The sequence below is a fragment of the Mytilus galloprovincialis genome, chromosome 8 (genome assembly GCF_965363235.1).
Source record: "Mytilus galloprovincialis chromosome 8, xbMytGall1.hap1.1, whole genome shotgun sequence".
NCBI lineage: Eukaryota > Metazoa > Mollusca > Bivalvia > Mytilida > Mytilidae > Mytilus > Mytilus galloprovincialis.
The window spans coordinates 50,285,977-50,309,656 of record NC_134845.1 but is presented as its reverse complement, the minus strand read 5'-3'; the positions used below and the strand labels follow the sequence as shown (position 1 = coordinate 50,309,656).

Here is a 23,680-nt window from a genome sequence, read left to right as displayed (position 1 = left end):
TTCCCTGCACATGTGTATGATTGTGAAACAAACTCCACTGAGACAACTAAACTGCATCTAGTAAATTTGGCTCTCCTCCAAGAATTCTTCAATTCAACAAAATTAATCGATATTTTAGGCAATACGACGTTTGATGACCCAGTCTCAGTCAATTTTCCAAATTTTGAAATTTATAAACATAAATTTCAACATATAATAGCGACAGATAAGAAAGAAGATATGAGTCTTAAAAAAATGGCTAAACGAGCTAAAGAAAGAAGTAAAATATACACTCATTTGGCTAACTCATTAATAGATGGAGAAGTAGATTTTCCAGAAAGTTGGCTTACAAAACGAGACATTCTGTCATCATCGGCCATAGTAATCGCTTCATTTAATGCAATAGCTACAATATATCTGATTTACAAATTCAAAATCATAGCAGCGGCTATCTCAGTTTATTCACCGGTAAAGGCAGACTCCTTCAATTATGAATTCCCAACTACTCAAGATACTTTGAACAATGAATGGACAAAAGTGTTATGCGACAATATTAAGTGGGATCACATTATCTTTGTCTTAACCTTCTTCTGTTTGGTGGGCATATGTTTCATAATTCTGTATATCATAAATAAACGTTCGTTCCACACCACTATTTGTTTAGAAATAAAAAGTGTTTCCTTCTTACTATCCTAAATTTGCCATTGTGTCCAACATTTTTCGATTTCAAAATCCCGGCTGAAGTTAGTGACGTATTTATTTCAGGACTACTCAGACTTATTGTTCACTTAAAATGCTCTGAATTCACTATAATAAATAAATATACAGACCAGTCTCTTCAAATTCAACCGTATATTCGAGTATCACCATTAAGAGCTTACTTACTACGTCGCATAATAAAGAAACCTTTCTGCGCGTACATCATGGTTGTACATCATAACATAAAATATCAAGTCGGCACAAAGGAAACAAAAACCAAAGATCCTAAACCAAACGCTGAGGGGTCAAATTACAAAGAAAGAAATAAAGCAATCGCGAAGCCAACGAATTATTAAATGTATCCAAATATCTCTTAAATAGTAGTAAAAAGATAAGGAATACTACTGTCAGAATACTTCAATTTCAATAAAATTTAAATTAATCTTCACAAAAAAAAAATCTTTTTTTTAATCTTTTTTTAAGACATACAAAATTTTTATGAACGTCATTTATTTTCAGAAATGAAGATTACATGTAATTTTGGAGACAGAACAGTGTGTGCAACGGCGGCTTGCACACAAATTTGTCCAACTTTACAGGGATTAATTCGTTTTGGGGGGACCCATATTAATTTAACAGATTTTTCCTTAGAGGCTTTCTGTTTCATAAACAGACGAGTCAACTCCTTGAACACTAAATGGTCAAATATTAAGGAAATAATCAATATAATAAAATTAGCTGCCTTTTTGAATATAGATTCTTCGAATTTAATGTATATTTTTAGAAAGTTTAACATTACTTCTGAAAATGCTTTTTATTTCATACGTACGAGTGTACATCTGAAATCAAGTGGTTATTTAGATATAAGTGATTTTATTTTATTTGATATTACAAATGCCAGGATAAGTGTAAACTTTTTACTTTTTGATTCAAAAATAATTTTTACATTGAGCAGAAAAGTACATTATTTATCTACGCATCAATTTAACCGTAAAACTAGAAAATTGACGTGTAAATGCATTATATGCAAATGTTTGAGACAAATTCGTTTTAATTATTTAAGTAAAATAACAAATTAATTCTTTAAAAATTCTTTTCTTTAGTTATATAACACAGAGTTCATCAAATAAATTTCGAGTTCAACACAAAAATTAATAATGTATCATCTATTTTCAGAGATGGAAATAACGTGCTTATTCAAAAATTCTCATGTTAAAGTAACCCCTGCTCTAATCACCAAAGCGCCGGTATTTCAAGGACAACTGCGGTTTCGAGAAAACGAAATTAATTTATCAGATTTTTCTTTTCACGCTTTTATATATATGAATAAAATATTTCATTCAGGTCAAACCAAATTGCTTTCCGTCAAGAAGATAATTGATATTATTCATTTATCTTCGTTTTTAAATATTAATGCACATGATGTGATGTGGATAATTAACAAATTAAACATGAATTATGAAAATGCAAGATATCACATAAATCTGATTGTACATTTCAATTCAAGATGTTACTCAGAATTAGCCACAAGAGTAAGATATGAAATCATCCAGAGTAGGATTACAATAAATTTTGTGTTACAAGATTATAAAAAAATATTTTCCTTGAATAGAGACGTGCACATACAACGTATGTATATGTACGATTATAAAAATAAACGCGTGCTAACCTGTATGTGTAATCTTTGTAAATTTTATAGACATATACGCATAATATATAAAAATAACAAAGTTTTAAAGAACAAACCCCGTATTTTCTTCTAAAATTATTTAATTTAATACATCTTCGTAATATTTCATATTTTAGGTTAATAATGGAACAAGTACAGAAGACAATCCTTCTTAAAGAAATATTAAATCGCGAGTTGAGAAGAAAAATGAAATGTCAGGAAATCAATCCATTTTCTACAAGTGCTAGAAACAAGCTTATAACCATCCTAGGGTTTCATGTTTGTTTATCATATTTGAGTTATACCCTAAATTTAGATTGCGACGAATTCATAAATATACTTCCTTCACAAATTCTTTGGGCAGACAAAGAGGCAAATGATTTTAACAGTATCATATAAAAAAAAAAAAAAAAAAAAAAATTTATAAAAATATATAAATAACTATAGGATTGAACTATAATTATAACACATTAATTTCAACATTTCACATTTCACATTTCTTTTTTGTTTTGTATATATCATCTTTAATGCAAATATTGCAAATATATAAAAAACAAAAAAACAAAAAAAGAACGGAATTTTATATCATATTTACTGGTAATATGCCAATAAGGTCCGATACTCTCAACAAATAAAAGAAATAAATTATATTAAATTCTCTAAACAAATTCATCTTGAAATATATGTGTCACTATGGTACAGGGGACATATAGAGAGAAAGAGAGAGAGAGAAAACACATTTTATTACCCTACATATGGAGTACATAAGACACAGATCTCCATATGACTCGCGACGAGTTGGAGTACATCCAAAGACAGATCTCCAATATTTCGCAAGTGGACTTTGTTCCACAGAAGAGGATCGGCACCGCTTGATTGTAATTTTATTTTATTTTTTTATTGTGCATGCATCATATATTTTTGTGTATCTATATATGTGTTTGTGTTTCATTTATTGCAAAAACAGTTCATAGGAAAAATTAAATTAGTCACAATTAATAAGATTCAAAAATCAAATTCAAAACAAACATTTTGTAACCAAAAAAAAAAACAAAAACAAAAAATGAAATCAGGAGATTTCAAACTTAACAAGGGGGTAAATGTTATGAAAGGATTTAGGACACTTTTAGAAATAATTTAAAATTGAAATAAAATAGAGCTTATAAAAACAAAAATTACATATTTCTAATTTATTAAGTCAGTTAAAAAGAATATAAATGTCAAATAACTTATTGGCATAAGAAAATATAACAAGAAGAAAATACAAAGAAAAGAGTTCATCAATCATAAGAGTAACATTCATTATATAAGATACAAGATCAAGCTAAAAGTACAAATCAAGAATATTAGTTAATAGGTTATGTAGCACGTTTTATAAAGTTATTAGGTCGACGGACAGATGCGACGCGAATTGCTACTACATCCAAGGTTAAACCCATATTTACAGAACTTTTAGATAGAGCAGCATCATCAGCATCATGAATATTCGGTAATACATTAAGGCACACAAGAATGTTATTAATAACCAATCAAAATGTTGGATTACTATGATTGACACACACACGATAAAATTTAGAATTTAACAAATTTTAAATTATCTTTTATTAAAATAAAATCAGAGTCTGGAGTTCAAATGAAATATTATTTTATTAAGTGGAAGAAATAATAATCCAGATGCTTTTCAAAAACAAATAAGTACATTTTGCATATTATGAAATAACAAGTATTTTGGGCACCAAATTACCTTATTTGCAGCGAGGATTGGTTTTGAACGGGGGAAAATGATGTCAGGTATTAGCCGGGACCTATAAAAGTAACAAACTTGGGTTTGCGCTAACATCATTTTCCTACCAGCAAAACTGAGTTCTCGTTGTTTATTCTTTTAAAAAGGTAAGCTAGTTTTATTTATTTAAAATTTAGATATACGCATTTAAGATTAAAATGAAATAGGAAATAATATATATGTAATAATAAAAGAAAATATTTATTTATTTAATTCAAGAAATATAATATATATATCAATTTGATTCTTTATTTAATAGCATGAATTATATAAAAACATTAACACTTTGTTGTATTCGGATAAAAACATTATAGTAAATAGTATCATGAGGTTATTCACCCAACAACAATAAATAGGATGATCATAAATAAGTCAAAAAGCAGATGTTTCATACGTACTGCATAGGTGCATATAAATAGCATAGTTAATTGACATAAGATTCACGAGTTAATTTCAGCAATTTACGAAACAGGAATACTTGTATGGGATCATATTTTAATTGATGTTATTATGTATAATTAATGTATTGTGGATTGTTTTGATCAAAAAGAAAAGAAAAGAGAGTGTAATTAAAAACATCATTTTCCTACCAGCAAAACTGAGTTCTCGTTGTTTATTCTTTTAAAAAGGTCGTTAGGCAGATTCCAACCTAGTACTACCGAGCTTTTCCCCAGAACAACAAAAGGTATGCTGCAGCAGTAGTGGTATTTGTCAATGACAGTCTGAAGGGTTATTTGGTCAAAGGGCATTAAGTTCCATCGTTCATTGGTATTGGTCAAATGGATAGGTCGGAGAGTCGTTGGGACGAGGGACACTAAGTTCTGTCACAACAGTTATATCATCTTTTTCGGAGGAGCTGGTGGAATTAATTTAATCTGTTTGTTGAATGTCTCAATCATACAGAAAAAATCAGTTTATATTTTTTTTCCCCAAGTAAAATTATCTATGGTATCGATTCTACTAATTTGTTTATTAGCTTTTCTTTTTCCCCCATGTTATTTATTTCGCAATATGTAAGAAATACGTGTTTTATGTTTTACATGGGTGTGCGTTGTGTATTGTTAGTAGTAAACCTTTTGATGCAAACTATCATCACTCCAAATGTCCAAATATATATATTCTTACTAAACATGAACATTACCAATTTACCAATCTTATCTTGGATAACTGTTTAAGACCGTTTTTGAGTGAAGTTATCAGGACACAATCTTTACATTTTGTTGTGTAATTTACATTTACACTTTTTGTACACTGAGTTGTCTTAAGTCATCTTGAATATTCTCTCTGTAGCTCACCTTGAAATTTGAAATCCATGTTAGATGTTTAGTTTTGTAACATCTCTAGGCGTCTGTAGTCATCAATTGTCAACTGAGTCCGAAATATTTCCTTATTGTGATTACAATACGAATACAAAATTCTACAACACTGATACTTCTGGTGGTCTAGATTATAATAATAATTATAAAAGTCATGTACAACAGAAAACCTTGAGATATTATGATCAATATGCATGATTGAAAATATATAACTAGTGAGTAGAAAATTTTGGAATGTCATTTTGTAAATACCGAAAAAGTGTGATGAGCCCTTGAGCGTATATAATAGGTATTATTCTCAAATCACAATTGGTGATGCTCAGTTAATTATCTTTGTTGTATCTTTTACAATGTAGTCTGTCTTTTTATTTGCCATGCATATTTTGTTTTTGAAATTGAATGTCTCTTTGGTATCTTTCGAGTTTTTTTACAGTTTTAACTGTCGTTGTTAGTTTGCAGTTGCTGGGATAGGTGCTTTTATATGTATTTTATTTCGTTTGAAATAGGGTTTTTCCCGTTTGCTATTTGTAGTTCATATTTACAGATTGGAACTAGTATAACTAGTTCGGATACTGGTTTTGTAACAGTATGTACTATTTATAAGTTTGACGTTAGGTGCAGGAGGCACGAGGAAAGTTTTGGCGGTTTTTATGGGTGGGGTTTAAAGGTACTATATAAAGTTTGGGATTTAAATGTATTAGTATCGAAGGTGCTCGCAGTTACGTCGGATTGAAGTTGGTCACATAGGTATATGTGCAGTTGCTGCTATGTTTATTGTACGTACAGGCGTTGGAGGCATTAGCCGGGGGAAAAGAAACGATGCGAAAGAGGAACATGTTTTCACATGACGGAGTTGAGTATAATGTTGACTTTATTTAAATTCTGAAATCATGCCTGGAACGTATTATTAAGTTAGAAGCGAAAATCAATATATTTGTGTTCAGTACAAAGTTCAGGTAAAGAATTTGTAAGACTTGTACTAGATTTGAGACATGGAAACAACATATGTTTAAATCTTCTCGCAGTGAGATGATTTTGTCACGGAGAGTGATGCGAGTTACAGATGAGTTTGAAATGGTATGTATGAAATTTATTTTATTAGATCGCTGGGAGCGATGTGATTGGTTGCACAGTGTAGTGCACCATGGAATGTTGTCGCTGGGAGCGATGTGATTCGTTGCACAGTGTAGTGCACCATGGAATGTTGTCGCTGGGAGCGATGTGATTGATTGCACAGTGTAGTGCACCATGGAAGGTTGTCGCTGGGAGCGATGTGATTGGTTGCACAGTGTAGTGCACCATGGAATGTTGTCGCTGGGAGCGATGTGATTGGTTGCACAATGCACCATGGGATGTTGTATAATTTTAATTAATATACAGAAAACAAAAGATTAAATATGAAGGCATTAACTTTCTGTACATTATTAAATATATGTATACAATTGATTTGAAGATGAGACTTGTAATAATCATCATGTGAACCATGTGGAGTTCATTAATATAAAAAACAAATCAGCTTTTAAGCATGCAACTTTTATTTAAAAGTTGATAGATGAAATGCTCACTAAATATTACAGTGTCCACCTTTTGTATAAAATCTGATTACTGTTTCAGTACAAAGTTCAGGTAAAGAATTTGTAAGACTTGTACTAGATTTGAGACATGGAAACAACATATGTTTAAATCTTCTCGCAGTGAGATGATTTTGTCACGAAGAGTGATACGAGTTACAGACGAGTTTGAAATGGTATGTATGAAATTTATTTTATTAGGTCGCTGGGAGCGATGTGATTGGATGCACAGTGTAGTGCACCATGGAATGTTGTCGCTGGGAGCGATGTGATTGGTTGCACAGTGCAGTGCACCATGGAATGTTGTCGCTGGGAGCGATGTGATTGGTTGCACAGTGTAGTGCACCATGGAATGTTGTCGCTGGGAGCGATGTGATTGGTTGCACAATGCACCATGGGATGTTGTTAAATTAATATACAGAAAACAAAAGATTAAATATGAACGCATTAACTTTTGTACATAATTAAATATATGTATACAATTGATTTGAAGATGAGACTTGTAATAATCATCAATTTTATGTTTTTTCATTAAATACCACAATTTTGATTTTATTTTATCAGCAGGTCGCATTTACTATAAAACAATCAGAGTTTTAGTACCATATTGGAGACCTTATGCATGTGCTAATTATTTCCCGGATGCCACAAATATGCAGGTGTAGGTATAAAAAGTAGCCCGTTTTTATGTGAGATAAATCGGACAGTACCAAGAGTTCAACTTGGAGAGATTTTAAAACGGTAAGCAGTAATATTTTACAGTCCGTACACATGGTACATAACATATTGAGTGGAAAACTTTTTTAATTTAAAATCGATAATAAAAATGTAACATAGATAATAAGAGACCTTGTACAAAGTCAGAGCTTCAGACATAGCTGTAGACTTTGTTTTTTGTTGTTGTTGATATAATATATATATATATATATATATATATATATATATATATATATATATATATATATATATGTTTAGATTTTTATGAATGCAACAATAGGATCACACAGTGTGATATGAAGTTGATGTATGTAGATCTGAGATGCATATATGTTTAGACTTTCATGAGCTATGTTGCGCAATGTGACATAAAGGATCACAGTGTGATTAGAAGTTGATGTATTTAGATCTGAGATGCATATATGTTTAGACTTTCATGAGCTATGTCGCAGTGTGTAACATAAAGAATCACATAGTAAGATTAGAAGTTGATGTATATAGATATGAAATATGTATATATCTATAGAGTTTAATGTTTATCTGATTAAGATACAAGTACATGTATGTATGAAGTTTTGATTGTGTTCTTCTATTTACAGAATCAAGGAAAACAGTCTGAGAAATTATCCATCGATTCAAGATTTGCAAAACATTTGTCTGCATAACCATCTATTGCGGAAGCTTCCGGTTCAATATGTCGTATTTGACGTTCCGATTGTCGACTTGAAACTGATATTGGTCCAGTTTAGTGGTTCAAGATTTATCTTCAATTAGCAATATCTCAAAAGACTTTTTATATCAGCATCTTATTCTGAACTGTTTCATTTCCTTTGTTTCGATGTTACTGCGAGCAACTAATCCTATATCTGTGTTTGTCTTGTTTATAGCCTATTGAATTAGAAATTAAATGCTTTAAATTCGGACGAGCAGGGCGAGGGAGAATTTAAATGTATTTTATTTCGTTTGAAATAGGGTTTTTCCCGTTTGCTATTTGTAGTTCATATTTACAGATTGGAACTAGTATAACTAGTTCGGATACTGGTTTTGTAACAGTATGTACTATTTATAAGTTTGACGTTAGGTGCAGGAGGCACGAGGAAAGTTTTGGCGGTTTTTATGGGTGGGGTTTAAAGGTACTATATAAAGTTTGGGATTTAAATGTATTAGTATCGAAGGTGCTCGCAGTTACGTCGGATTGAAGTTGGTCACATAGGTATATGTGCAGTTGCTGCTATGTTTATTGTACGTACAGGCGTTGGAGGCATTAGCCGGGGGAAAAGAAACGATGCGAAAGAGGAACAATGTTATATGTCATGTGTTTATATAATGTTTCGATTGAAGAAATATGTACAATTCAGTAAAATAAAATATTGTATCGCAAGAGAAAATAAGATGTTACTGCGAGCAACTAATCCTATATCTGTGTTTGTCTTGTTTATAGCCTATTGAATTAGAAATTATATGCTTTAAATTCGGACGAGCAGGGCGCATTTTAAATGTTGGTATGTCAGAAGAGAATTTTACTTTTTGTGAACAATGACTGTTCCTGTGTGCGAAACGACCGGATTTATCAAATAATATCGATACCGTCATGGAAAAAAGCATGAATACATAATGTGTTTTCAAAGTCACTTATAGATATTTATTTTTGTAACGGAATTTATTAAATTAGTCTTTATGTCTAACGTGTTATAAATGTATATCAAATCTGAGGATACCAAATACAGAAAGCCAACCTTTATGAATAAATATCTGAGTGCATTAACACTTATGTCAGAACACACCTTGCTCGTTTTTGGAGGCAAATTAGTAACAAATAGAAAGATTCCAATCAAAATGTCATTTATTAAAAACGATCAAAATCATTTACAACAACAGGGAAGTTAATTTTAAATGTACCTGATTTAACTCTCCTACGCGTATTGTCCAAATACTCATAGAGTCCGGAACATATACAAGGTGGTAAGTAATTTGGGTGGGTAGTGGGATAAAAAATTGTCCAGAGAAAGTTTTGTGATCTTTCTTGTCGCAGATAAAATTTTACGTAATAACATATCTTTATTGATTGGTTGGCTAAATATAAAAATTAGATATATATATAAAATTGAGAATGGAAATGGGGAATGTGTCAAAGAGACAACAACCCCACCAAATAAAAAACAACAGCAGAGGGTCACCAACAGGTTTTCAATGTAGCGAGAAATTCCCGCACCCGGAGGCGTCCTTCAGCTGGCCCCTAAACAAATATATACTAGTCCAGTGATAATGAACGCCATACTAATTTCCAAATTGTACACAAGAAACTAAAATGAAAATAATACAATATAATATACACTTAGTTCAAATTGACAGTTTAATGCAAATAGAAATTGTCCATATAGACATAAATTAATTTATAAAATAAATTAGATTTTTGTTTTACGTTTGAAAAATGCTGGAAGTGAACAATTATTGGGTTGATATTCACAAATATTCCTCAATAAAATTAAGAATTGATAACATTTGAATTAGAAGAAAATTAATTTTCCTGTGAATATTTTATATCGGTCTCTACCTGTGTCGCAGATTTCTGTGTTAAAGAGGGACACTAAAACTGACATAGTTTGTATGTTTCAGTTTAAAAAGGAAAAAAGAGAAGATTTTAGGAATAATGTTCACTGTAATGGTTTTTCTAATACATTGTAGTAAGCTCATTGCATACGGCTTGTGCTAATCCATGTAGTGAATTTTCGTGTGATTGCACAGACACTAACGTGAACTGTAACAGTAAAAGTTTGGTGGATATACCTGCTGATATACCTAATTCTACAACTACATTGTAAGTATTGTCTCTGTTTTATTAAATACTCAATTAAACGTCAAATTTAAGATTAATCTTTTCATAAAACATAGTTTCAATTTGATCCGTTTTGTTGACAGTTCGTAGTTAGAAAAACATTAGTCTCAAAACCTCAACACATGAGTTTGGCTGACAAAGTTATCAGCTTGGTATAACGTATAGCAAAAATATTCGAACTCAAGGAAATGTCAAAAGAGAAGTAACAAAATCAAACGTAATAAAAATCAATTAATCGCACAAATCTAAAATAATGCCCTTTTCTTCATTGTTTAAAGTTTATTTTTCCGAAAAACTTCTTTGGTGAATTTTTACAACCACTGTATCGCAGTCATTGCTACTGGACCTTCGTCATGTTCGTCCGCGACAGTACACGATAACCAGCGCAGTAATCAGCACGTTTGTGTTAATATAACATATCATTTATATGTTTACATCTGTGTAAAATTTACTGCAGATAATAATCAGTTACTCTAAGGTTTGTTTACTCTCATTTATATTAAAATTGAAAATGGAATTAGGAATGTGTCAAAGAGACAACAACCCGACCATAGAACAGACAACAGCAGAAGGTCACCAACAGGTCTTCAATAAGTCTCTTTAGTCGTATTTGTCACATATTTTTTGGAGGAATTTTAGGTATCAAATGCTCTACAACTTAAGTTTTATATGTTGGCTTATATACTGCGATATAACGAGCCCCCCTGATTAGTCTGATGTCAACTTCTCGTTGTCTGTCCTTATTGTTCAGTCAACGTGCGGGCCATAGTATTTGGGGGGGGGGGGTCAAGTCTAACATACATTACTTAACTGTAGTGGCGGACCGATGGATTTCTGAATGCTAAATCAAATGTGTAAATGTTATATCTGAGATGATCCTCCTTCTGTTTTAATTAAAACATAATTTGGTTGTGTTTCAAATTATCCAACATCTTGATTATTAACACACATAAATTCAACAGTCGGTTTTGGCTTTTTATTAGTTCTACCCTTTTTAGTTCCTACATGCAGTCTGGGGTCTCACTGGCAGAAGTTAATATTATTTACCTGATTGTGTAAACTTCCTATAGCTTCCACAGGTAAAATTCTTTTACCTATGCAAATATGCTGAATTTACCTAAATAGGTAAAAAAAAACAACTTTGGATTATCTCCCTTTGACAAATGATCTTTTTCTTTATTTAATCAACTTAATGCAGATATATTCTGAGTCCACTAGATTTTTTGATTACCTCCCTTATTTTTGTTTACTTTTTTAAGTAAACACTATAATTAATTTAAATTAAAAAGACTTTCACAAATTCTATTTTGAATATTAGGGGGAGATTGTAATTGTTGAAACAATGAAAAGAAATAATACAGTGTAAAAATATGGTTTATTAATCAACATATATCTAAACAACTGACAGCTAAATGAATATGTGTTTTTGAACAGAAATCATTCATAAAATATAGAAACAAGTGCATTAAGTGTGGACACAGTCCATATACATGCATCTTATTAAATGTTCAAATAACAAAAGAAGTTTTTAATCATTTGTTTAACCACTTTCTTGACTAGCAAAAGCTATCAGTAGCTAAATTAAATTTTCTACTAAAGGTTGTTCTACATGTAAAACTGATACACGGATGGGTACATAGAGATTCATTATCTTCAGTCAATGGAATAATTTAACACAAGAAAATAATGTATACTGTTATTGTGTGAATTCTAATGAGATAATCTCCTTTCACGAGTTATGCTGAAATAACAAATGTAGGTTATTGTACAAGGAAACAATGGCTGTAATGATACTATGCAGTTACAGAAATTTCGCAAAACCAAATTATGCCATATAAAAAAAATGCTGTTAGTTTTGTTGTTTAGATCTGAAATAAAATTGAGAATAGAAAATGGGGAATGCATCAATGATTTCAACATTTGTGTCATTTCTGGTGAAACATTGTGGGCAAAATATACCTCATAAAAAACTAAGTATTGTAAAAACTTGTACATACTTGCTTAACACAAAGATAAAATAGGAAATACTTGCTTAACACAAAGATAAAATAGGAAATACTTGCTTAACACAAAGATAAAATAGGAAATACTTGCTTAACACAAAGATAAAATAGGAAATACTTGCTTAACACAAAGATAAAATAGGAAATACATAAGTACAGAAAATAAAAACATTGTAGAAATAAAATACAACCTCTATCTACCATGAATACTATTTACATACATGTACAATCATGACAATGTGAATAATAAAATTTTATATTCCTGAGATTACTAAAACGCTTTAGCCGTCATATTCCTTTTTAAAGAGATTATTCCTCTGGAATTTTGATAACATCCCTGAGATTTTTTGTGAAAAAAAAATCACAAAATAGTAACAACAATAGCTCACTTGGCCAATAGAGCCAAGAAAGCTAAATGGAGAAAAATAAAAGCACCACATGGGCCTTCCAAATAAAACTTATCAAAACAATAGCTTATAAAACGATTGCTTTCAAAACAGTCATGACAGTGAACATTGATATATTCAGTAACAATGAACATCATAAAAAAAATATCATATACCTAAATACAAAAGTAACAATATTTGAAAAAAGGCCCTACATATATATGGTATATTTCAACATTTTTCATCAGCAATACACATTTTAAAATGGGATGTGCATGCTCAAACAGATCATAAAAAGTATTGGATAGTTCAGTCACAACATATTCATATGGGTAATGGATTTCATCCAAAAAATTTTCAATTTAAACATGTATTAAATTTATTTATTTCTTTACCTACACAGGTTTAGATTTGTTTACCTGTTTAGGTAAAGATTTCATACCAAATGGCATAAATATAAGACAACAATATGGGTAGGTAGAATTTATGGCAATTGCATATTATTTCATCAGATGAATGGTTTATAATAAAATTTAACTGTCACAATTACAGCGCTTGAAGCAGAAAACAAATAAACTGTAACCAAATAAAAGAAACTGCCATGATATAAAACATAAGAATGGTCAAAGTTTTTATATTTCATTTCCCTTTTTAAGTAAATACTTCTTTCTTTTTCAAGTAAATTTAACGTGTGTTTATTTTTTCTCTCTAGTCAGTTAAAGATATTCCAGTTTCATCAAATTTCATATCGATACTCTGAAAACACTCATTTTCTTGCTACAATATCAATCTATACATTTATCATGGCAAACTCTAACACAATGTCTTTCTTGATAAAGAATAAACTTTGTATCATTTTATTGTAGATGTACTATAAATGTATGCAGATCTGTGAAAGTTTGACACATACATGTATAAATACATTCAATGATTTAGAGAGAGTTACATGCTTTCAAGGAACATGGACGAATGGACAGACTGAGTGACTTGAAAAAGTTTATTTATCCAGGTGTTACCCCTTTAGAGTATGAGAAAAAGGATGGGTGTAATAAAACAGATTTTTTTGTCTTGACAAAAAAAATTTGTTAAAAGCTGAAATATTTCATCCAAAAAATTTTCAATTTAAACATGTATTTAATTTATTTATTTCTTTCTTTACCTACACAGGTTTAGAATTTTTTACCTGTTTAGGTAAAGATTTCATATCAAATGGCATAAATATAAGACAACAATATGGGTAGGTAGAATTTATGGCAATTGCATATTATTTCATCAGATGAATGGTTTCTAATAAAATGTGACTGTCACAATTACAGTGCTTGAAGCAGAAAACAAATAAACTGTAACCAAATAAAAGAAACTGCCATGATATAAGATATAAGAATGGTCAAAGTTCTTATATTTCATTTACCTATTTAAGTAAATACTTCTTTCTTTTTCAAGTAAATTTAACGTGTGTTTATTTTTTCTCTCTAGTCAGTTAAAGATATTCCAGTTTCATCAAATTTCATATCGATACTCTGAAAACACTCATTTTCTTGCTACAATATCAATCTATACATTTATCATGGCAAACTCTAACACAGTGTCTTTCTTGATAAAGAATAAACTTTGTATCATTTTATTGTAGATGTACTATAAATGTATGCAGATTTGTGAAAGTTAGACACAAACATGTATAAATACATTCAATGATTTAGAGAGAGTTACATGCTTTCAAGGAACATGGACGAATGGACAGACTGAGTGACTTGAAAAAACTTATTCATCCAGGTGTTCCCCTTTTAGAGTATGAGAAAAAGGATGGGGGTAATAAAACATTTTTTTTTCTTGACAAACAAAATTTGTTAGAAACTGAAATATTTCATCCAAAAAATTTTCAATTTAAACATGTATTAAATTATTTATTTCTTTACCTACACAGGTTTAGATTTGTTTACCTGTTTAGGTAAAGATTTCATACCAAATGGCATAAATATAAGACAACAATATGGGTAGGTAGAATTTATGGCAATTGCATATTATTTCATCAGATGAATGGTTTCTAATAAAATTTGACTGTCACAATTACAGCGCTTGAAGAAGAAAACAAATAAACTGTAACCAAATAAAAGAAACTGCAATGATATAAAATATAAGAATGGTCAAAGTTCTTATATTTCATTTACCTATTTAAGTAAATACTTCTTTCTTTTTCAAGTAAATTTAACGTGTGTTTATTTTTTCTCTCTAGTCAGTTCAAGATATTCCAGTTTCATCAAATTTCATATCGATACTCTGAAAACACTCATTTTCTTGCTACAATATCAATCTATACATTTATCATGGCAAACTCTAACACAGTGTCTTTCTTGATAAAGAATAAACTTTGTATCATTTTATTGTAGATGTACTATAAATGTATGCAGATTTGTGAAAGTTAGACACAAACATGTATAAATACATTCAATGATTTAGAGAGAGTTACATGCTTTCAAGGAACATGGACGAATGGACAGACTGAGTGACTTGAAAAAACTTATTCATCCAGGTGTTCCCCTTTTAGAGTATGAGAAAAAGGATGGGGGTAATAAAACATTTTTTTTTCTTGACAAACAAAATTTGTTAGAAACTGAAATATTTCATCCAAAAAATTTTCAATTTAAACATGTATTAAATTATTTATTTCTTTACCTACACAGGTTTAGATTTGTTTACCTGTTTAGGTAAAGATTTCATACCAAATGGCATAAATATAAGACAACAATATGGGTAGGTAGAATTTATGGCAATTGCATATTATTTCATCAGATGAATGGTTTCTAATAAAATTTGACTGTCACAATTACAGCGCTTGAAGAAGAAAACAAATAAACTGTAACCAAATAAAAGAAACTGCAATGATATAAAATATAAGAATGGTCAAAGTTCTTATATTTCATTTACCTATTTAAGTAAATACTTCTTTCTTTTTCAAGTAAATTTAACGTGTGTTTATTTTTTCTCTCTAGTCAGTTCAAGATATTCCAGTTTCATCAAATTTCATATCGATACTCTGAAAACACTCATTTTCTTGCTACAATATCAATCTATACATTTATCATGGCAAACTCTAACACAGTGTCTTTCTTGATAAAGAATAAACTTTGTATTATTTTATTGTAGATGTACTATAAATGTATGCAGATTTGTGAAGCTTTGACACATACATGTATAAATACATTCAATGATTTAGAGAGAGTTACATGTACGTGCTTTCAAGGAACATGGACGAATGGACAGACTGAGTGACTTGGAAAAACTTATTCATCCAGGTGTTCCCCCTTTAGAGTATGAGAAAAAGGATGGGTGTAATTAAAACAGATTTTTTTTTCTTAACAAACAAAATCTGTTAGAAACTGACATATTTCCTCCAAAAAACTTTCAATTTAAACATGTATTAAATTTATTTATTTCTTTACCTACACAGGTTTAGATTTGTTTACCTGTTTAGGTAAAGATTTCATACCAAATGGCATAAATATAAGACAACAATATGGGTAGGTAGAATTTATGGCAATTGCATATTATTTCATCAGATGAATGGTTTCTAATAAAATTTGACCGTCACAATTACAGCGCTTGAAGAAGAAAACAAATAAACTGTTACCAAATAAAAGAAACTGCCATGATATAAAATATAAGAATGGTCAAAGTTCTTATATTTCATTTACCTATTTAAGTAAATACTTCTTTCTTTTTCAAGTAAATTTAACGTGTGTTTATTTTTTCTCTCTAGTCAGTTAAAGATATTCCAGTTTCATCAAATTTCATATCGATACTCTGAAAACACTCATTTTCTTGCTACAATATCAATCTATACATTTATCATGGCAAACTCTAACACAGTGTCTTTCTTGATAAAGAATAAACTTTGTATCATTTTATTGTAGATGTACTATAAATGTATGCAGATTTGTGAAAGTTTGACACATACATGTATAAATACATTCAATGATTTAGAGAGAGTTACATGTACGTGCTTTCAAGGAACATGGACGAATGGACAGACTGAGTGACTTGGAAAAACTTATTCATCCAGGTGTTCCCCCTTTAGAATATGAGAAAAAGGATGGGTGTAATAAAACAGATTTTTTTTTCTTAACAAACAAAATCTGTTAGAAACTGACATATTTCCTCCAAAAAACTTTCAATTTAAACATGTATTTAATTTATTTATTTATTTCTTTACCTACACAGGTTTAGAATTTTTTACCTGTTTAGGTAAGGCCACACTTAAAAATATTTTGGTTTGCCCAAACCCTACCCAAAGGTTGAGACAGTGGGTAGGTAGGTAGGCCTTTTCTTCTTTTTTTTCAAAAAAAGAAATTGAAGTATCAGATGTTTATTAGTCTTCATGGCTATTTGATTAAAAAAAAACTTCTTCAAATCAGGACAATAAAAGAATTTGAGTAGGCAGCTTTTTTCTGGGTAGGTAGTGTTTGGGCAAACAAATCTATTATTTATTATGGCCTAAAGATTTCATACCAAATGGCATAAATATAAGACAACAATATGGGTAGGTAGAATTTATGGCAATTGCATATTATTTCATCAGATGAATGGTTTCTAATATAATTTGACTGTCACAATTACAGTGCTTGAAGCAGAAAACAAATAAACTGTAACCAAATAAAAGAAACTGCCATGATATAAAATATAAGAATGGTCAAAGTTCTTTTATTTCATTTACCTATTTAAGTAAATACTTCTTTCTTTTTCAAGTAAATTTAACATGTGTTTATTTTTACTCTCTAGTCAGTTAAAAATATTCCAGTTTCATCAAGTTTCATACTGATACTCTGAAAACACTCATATTTTTGCTACAATATCTATACATATATCATGGCAAACTCTAACACAATGTCTTTCTTGATAAAGAATAAACTTTTTGTATCATTTTATTGTAAATGTACTAAATATATGCAGATTTGTGAAAGTTTGACACATACATATGGTGCTCAACCTTCATATATAAAATTTCATCAAAGTTCATTCAATGATTTAGAGAGAATTATACATGCTTTTAAGTCAGGTGCATGGCTAACCCTATTTAGTTGGGTTAGTTTTCATCATAAATTTCTGATCAATTTTCCAGAATTCAAAATTATTCCAGATTCAAATAATTCCTTGTTTTAGGGCAATTGCATTTAATGTTTCATCAGATGAATGGTTTCTAATAAAATTTGACTGTCACAATTACAGCGGTTGAAGCAGAAAACAAATAAAATGTAACCAAATAAAAGAAACTGCAATTATATAAAATATAACAATGGTCAAAGTTCTTATTTCATTTACCTATTTAAGTAAACACTTCTTTTACCCTGCTTACCCTTCCAGAGCACCTGAGATCACCCCCAGTTTTTGGTGGGGTTCGTGTTTCTTAGTCTTTATTTTTCTGTGTTGTATTTTGTGTTCCGTTGTTTGTCTGTTTATCTGTTTCTTTTTTAGCCATGACTTTATCAGTTTATTATTTTTTACTTATGAGATTTAACGTCCCTTTGGTTTTTGGCTCCCCTTTTTCTTTCTTTTTCAAGTAAATTTAACATGTTATATACAAATTTTTGTCATGTTGGAAGACGTCAAACCTTATACTTGAGTGATGGGTCAACGTACCTTTTTCGAGTGACGGCATAGCTTTGCAGCTATGCCGTACAGATGGGTGCGGTCCTAACCTTGACAAAAGTTAACTTAGAGTTAACTTGTTGACTGCTTTCTAAGTTAACTTGAGAATTTTTAAGCAGTCAAGCAAGTTAACTTCGTTGTTGGTGGACCAGACCTACGGTCTGCTTTTTTAGGACTGCTGCAGACCTATCGACAAGTCTGCTCCAGACCAGACCTGTGGACAAGTCTGCTTTTGACCAGTCCTGAGGACAGGTCTGCCCCAGACCAGACCTGTGGACAAGTCTGCTTTTGACCAGTCCTAAGGACAGGTCTGCCTCAGACCAGACCTGTGGACAGGTCTGCTCCTGACCAGACCTGAGGACAGGTCTGCTTTTGACCAGACCTGTGGAAACGTCTGCTATTGACCAGACCTGAGGACAGGTCTGCTTATGACAGATTATCGTTATAAGAGTTTTCATATCAGACTTGAGCTTTCATTAAAATATGTAAACAACATTCGCATTGTTTTTCCACAGATATCATTTATTATTTACTCGCTAGACTCTACTAGATATTATACAAATGCTCTCTTTTATTTGATATACATGTATTTTTATATAAATAAAAAATGGCTATACGATCACACAGAGTTTTTTTTTATTAGAAGGCGGATAGAAAGGTTATCCAACGCATCGGAACAATATTCTTATATCACGGGATATCGGCAACATTGTCTACGTTACTTCGTTCCCCGTTGTTTACCTGTCCCTTCCTAAATTTTACTTTATGCATAAATTTATACTTGCATGGATATTTCATTGATATTCAACTTGTTTGCATTGGATTTACTATTCTATTTCCCGCAGAATATTCTAACAGAAATTGTACAGTGTCCGTAAGCATACGATGTGGTAAAACTATCAACAATCTCGTCAAATTCGTCAGATTTATCGAGAGATTTGTCATTGCCGATATTTATATGGGACGTCCTAAAATTATACTCAATGCGCACTTTAATGAAATAGTTGCCACTTGACGTTTAACTATAAACAAAATCAATCAACCGACATAATAGATTCCAAGAAGAGAACCTCGTATACTTTTTTTTATTAAATCATTGTAAACAGTACAAATGAATTCAGACATGTCAGTGTTGGTACTTTGATGATGTGGCATAATAGTTTTGTTTTACACGTACACCATCATGAACTCCTATATATGATGTGACTGTTATTATAAATAAAGAGATGAAATTCTGACATTCTCAATTTATTCAGAATATTTTTTGCATTAATGGTTTTCCAATATTATTGATTACGTGTACATTTACGGTCCTACTAAAATGTGAACAGGAGCGCCAGGAGAAGACATTAAGGCCCTCGGTACAATGGTATGCGGTATATAGATTTGCAAATAAAAGTGCACATATGATCAGTTTTGGTCAAATAGTTTTGTTTTCCAAGTCAGCATGAGGTATTAAAACTACTGAAATTTTGTTACGTATCAATATTTTGAATAAAAGGAGGACACGCTGGTATCCTAAATTTATGCGAACAAAAATTTGTTGTTATTAAATTGCAATATTGCTGTCCATTGTCATGATTATATTATACAATGATTCCTGACATAAAAAATATGGCTGATTAATACTATGCGGGTACATCATGGTGTATATAGATTTACAAATTAAAGTGCACATATGGTCAGTTTTGGTAATGCGGTCAAATAATTTTGTTGTACAAGTCAGCTGGAGGTATCAAAACTACTGAAATTTTGTTACGTATCAATATTTTGAATAAAATGAGGACATGCTGGTATCCTAAATTTATGTGAACAAAAATTTGTTGTTATTATATTGCAATATTGCTGTCCATTGTCATGATTGTATTATACATTGATTCTGGCATAAAAAATATGGCTGATTAACTATGCGGGTATATAGATTTACAAATTAAAGTGCACAAATGGTCAGTTTTGGTGGATGCGGTCAAATAATTTTGTTGTACAAGTCAACTGGAGGTATCAAAACTACTGAAATTTTGTTATGATCAATATTTTGAATAAAATGAGGACATGCTGGTATCCTAAATTTATGCGAACAAAAATTTGTTGTTATTATTTTGCAATATTGCTGTCCATTGTCATGATTGTATTATACATTGAATCCTGACATCAAAAATGTGGCTGATTTACTATGCGGGTATATAGATTTACAAATTAAAGTGCACATATGGTCAGTTTTGAACTTTTGGTGGATGCGGTCAAATAATTTTGTTGTACAAGTCAACTGGAGGTATCAAAACTACTGAAATTTTGTTACGTATCAGTATTTTAAGTAAAAAGAGGACATGCTGGTACCCTTAATTTAGGCGAACAAAAATTTGTTGTTATTATATTGCAATATTGCTGTCCATTGTCATGATTGTATTATACATTGAATCCTGACATAAAAAATATGGCTGATTAACTATGCGGGTATATAGATTTACAATTTAAAGTTCACATATGGTCAGTTTTGGTAATGTGGTCAAATAATTTTGTTGTACAAGTCAGCTGGAGGTATCAAAACTACTGAAATTTTGTTACGTATCAATATTTTGAATAAAATGAGGACATGCTGGTATCCTAAATTTATGCGAACCAAAATTTTTTGTTATTATATTGCAATTTTGCTGTCCATTGTCATGATTGTATTATACATTGAATCCTGACATAAAAAATATGGCTGATTTACTATGCGGGTATATAGATTTACAAATTAAAGTGTATTATACATTGAATCCTGACATAAAAAATATGGCTGATTTACTATGCGGGTATATAGATTTACAAATTAAAGTGCATATATGGTCAGTTTTGGTGAATGCGGTCAAATAATTTTGTTGTACAAGTCAACTGGAGGCATCAAAACTACTGAAATTTTGTTACGTATCAGTATTTTAAGTAAAAAGAGGACATGCTGGTACCCTTAATTTAGGCGAACAGAAATTTGTTGTTATTATATTGCAATATTGCTGTCCATTGTCATGATTGTATTATACATTGAATACTGACATAAAAAATATGGCTGATTAACTATGCGGGTATATAGATTTACAATTTAAAGTTCACATATGGTCAGTTTTGGTAATGTGGTCAAATAATTTTGTTGTACAAGTCAGCTGGAGGTATCAAAACTACTGAAATTTTGTTACGTATCAATATTTTGAATAAAATGAGGACATGCTGGTATCCTAAATTTATGCGAACCAAAATTTTTTGTTATTATATTGCAATTTTGCTGTCCATTGTCATGATTGTATTATACATTGAATCCTGACATAAAAAATATGGCTGATTAACTATGCGGGTATATAGATTTACAAATTAAAGTGCACATATGGTCAGTTTTGGTGGATGCGGTCAAATAATTTTGTTGTACAAGTCAACTGGAGGTATCAAAACTACTGAAATTTTGTTACGTATCAATATTTTGAATAAAATGAGGACATGCTGGTATCCTAAATTTATGCGAACAAAAATTTGTTGTTATTATATTGCAATATTGCTGTCCATTGTCATGATTGTATTATACATTGAATCCTGACATAAAAAATATGGCTGATTTACTATGCGGGTATATAGATTTACAAATTAAAGTGCATATATGGTCAGTTTTGGTGGATGCGGTCAAATAATTTGGTTGTACAAGTCAACTGGAGGCATCAAAACTACTGAAATTTTGTTACGTATCAGTATTTTAAGTAAAAAGAGGACATGCTGGCACCCTTAATTTAGGCGAACAGAAATTTGTTGTTATTATATTGCAATATTGCTGTACATTGTCATGATTGTATTATACATTGAATCCTGACATTAAAAATAAGGCTGATTTACTATGCTGGTATATAGATTTACAATTTAAAGTTCACATATGGTCAGTTTTGGTAATGCGGTCAAATAATTTTGTTGTACAAGTCAGCTGGAGGTATCAAAACTACTGAAATTTTGTTACGTATCAATATTTTGAATAAAATGAGGACATGCTGGTATCCTAAATTTATGCGAACCAAAATTTTTTGTTATTATATTGCAATTTTGCTGTCCATTGTCATGATTGTATTATACATTGAATCCTGACATAAAAAATATTGCTGATTTACTATGCAGGTATATAGATTTACAAATTAAAGTGCATATATGGTCAGTTTTGGTGGATGCGGTCAAATAATTTTGTTGTACAAGTCAACTGGAGGCATCAAAACTACTGAAATTTTGTTACGTATCAGTATTTTGAGTAAAAAGAAGACATGCTGGCACCCTTAATTTAGGCGAACAAAAATTTGTAGTCATTATTTAAATGAATTAAACTATTGCTGATTGTGGCTGCATAGTTCAAGGATGTATAACTAACAAGGACGTATACACCTAACATCAAATATACTTCTTTTCAAAAATATACATAATATGATTGAATTTGATCTCGGAATATATATATATATATATTCAGTGCCTGTTATCATTGTAACCGAGATCGTTTTTATAATAGATAGATTGTCAGATCACAGATAAATTTGTGTTACGTTCTGTGCATACTTATTTTCAATTATTTGTGTTTAATCCTGTTCATAAAACGGAAGTATTAATTTTCAAATTACTTTATTTTCGATGTTTATACTACGAAACAAAGATATTAAAAATATTTTTTTTTTAAATCAACGAAGAGCGGTCCTGGTTACAAGTTAACTTAGTGTTGACCAGACCAGTCAAAAGTTAACTTGGGAACAGGTCTGGTTTTGATCGGATTTGTTCAAGCAGAAGTTAACTTTGTGGCAGGACCGGTTTCCAAGTTAACTTATGTTAACTTTATGACAGGACTGGTTCCGAAGTTAACTTATGTTAACTTATGACAGGACTGGTTCGAAGTTAACTTATATCAATAGCGGACCTGTTTCTAAGTTAACTTTTTGGCAGACATAAAAACAGTCCTAGGTCTTCAATTTTCATACTGATATTCTGATGAACACCCATATTCTTTAACTACAAGACCATTTTTATAAAACCCATTCAATGATTTGTATTTTTTTTTTACTTATTTCTATCACTCAGTCACTGGGATT

The 23,680-nt window shown here is 30.6% G+C and overlaps 1 long non-coding RNA gene across 1 annotated transcript; it reads left to right on the top strand.

Moving 5' to 3' along the window:
• Positions 1-14,865: 14,865 nt before the first annotated feature.
• LOC143042144 (uncharacterized) lies at positions 14,866-16,468 on the top strand. The gene is made up of 2 exons (XR_012967891.1): positions 14,866-15,525; positions 16,104-16,468. It is a non-coding gene; the product is annotated as an uncharacterized LOC143042144 (long non-coding RNA).
• Positions 16,469-23,680: the final 7,212 nt, after the last annotated feature.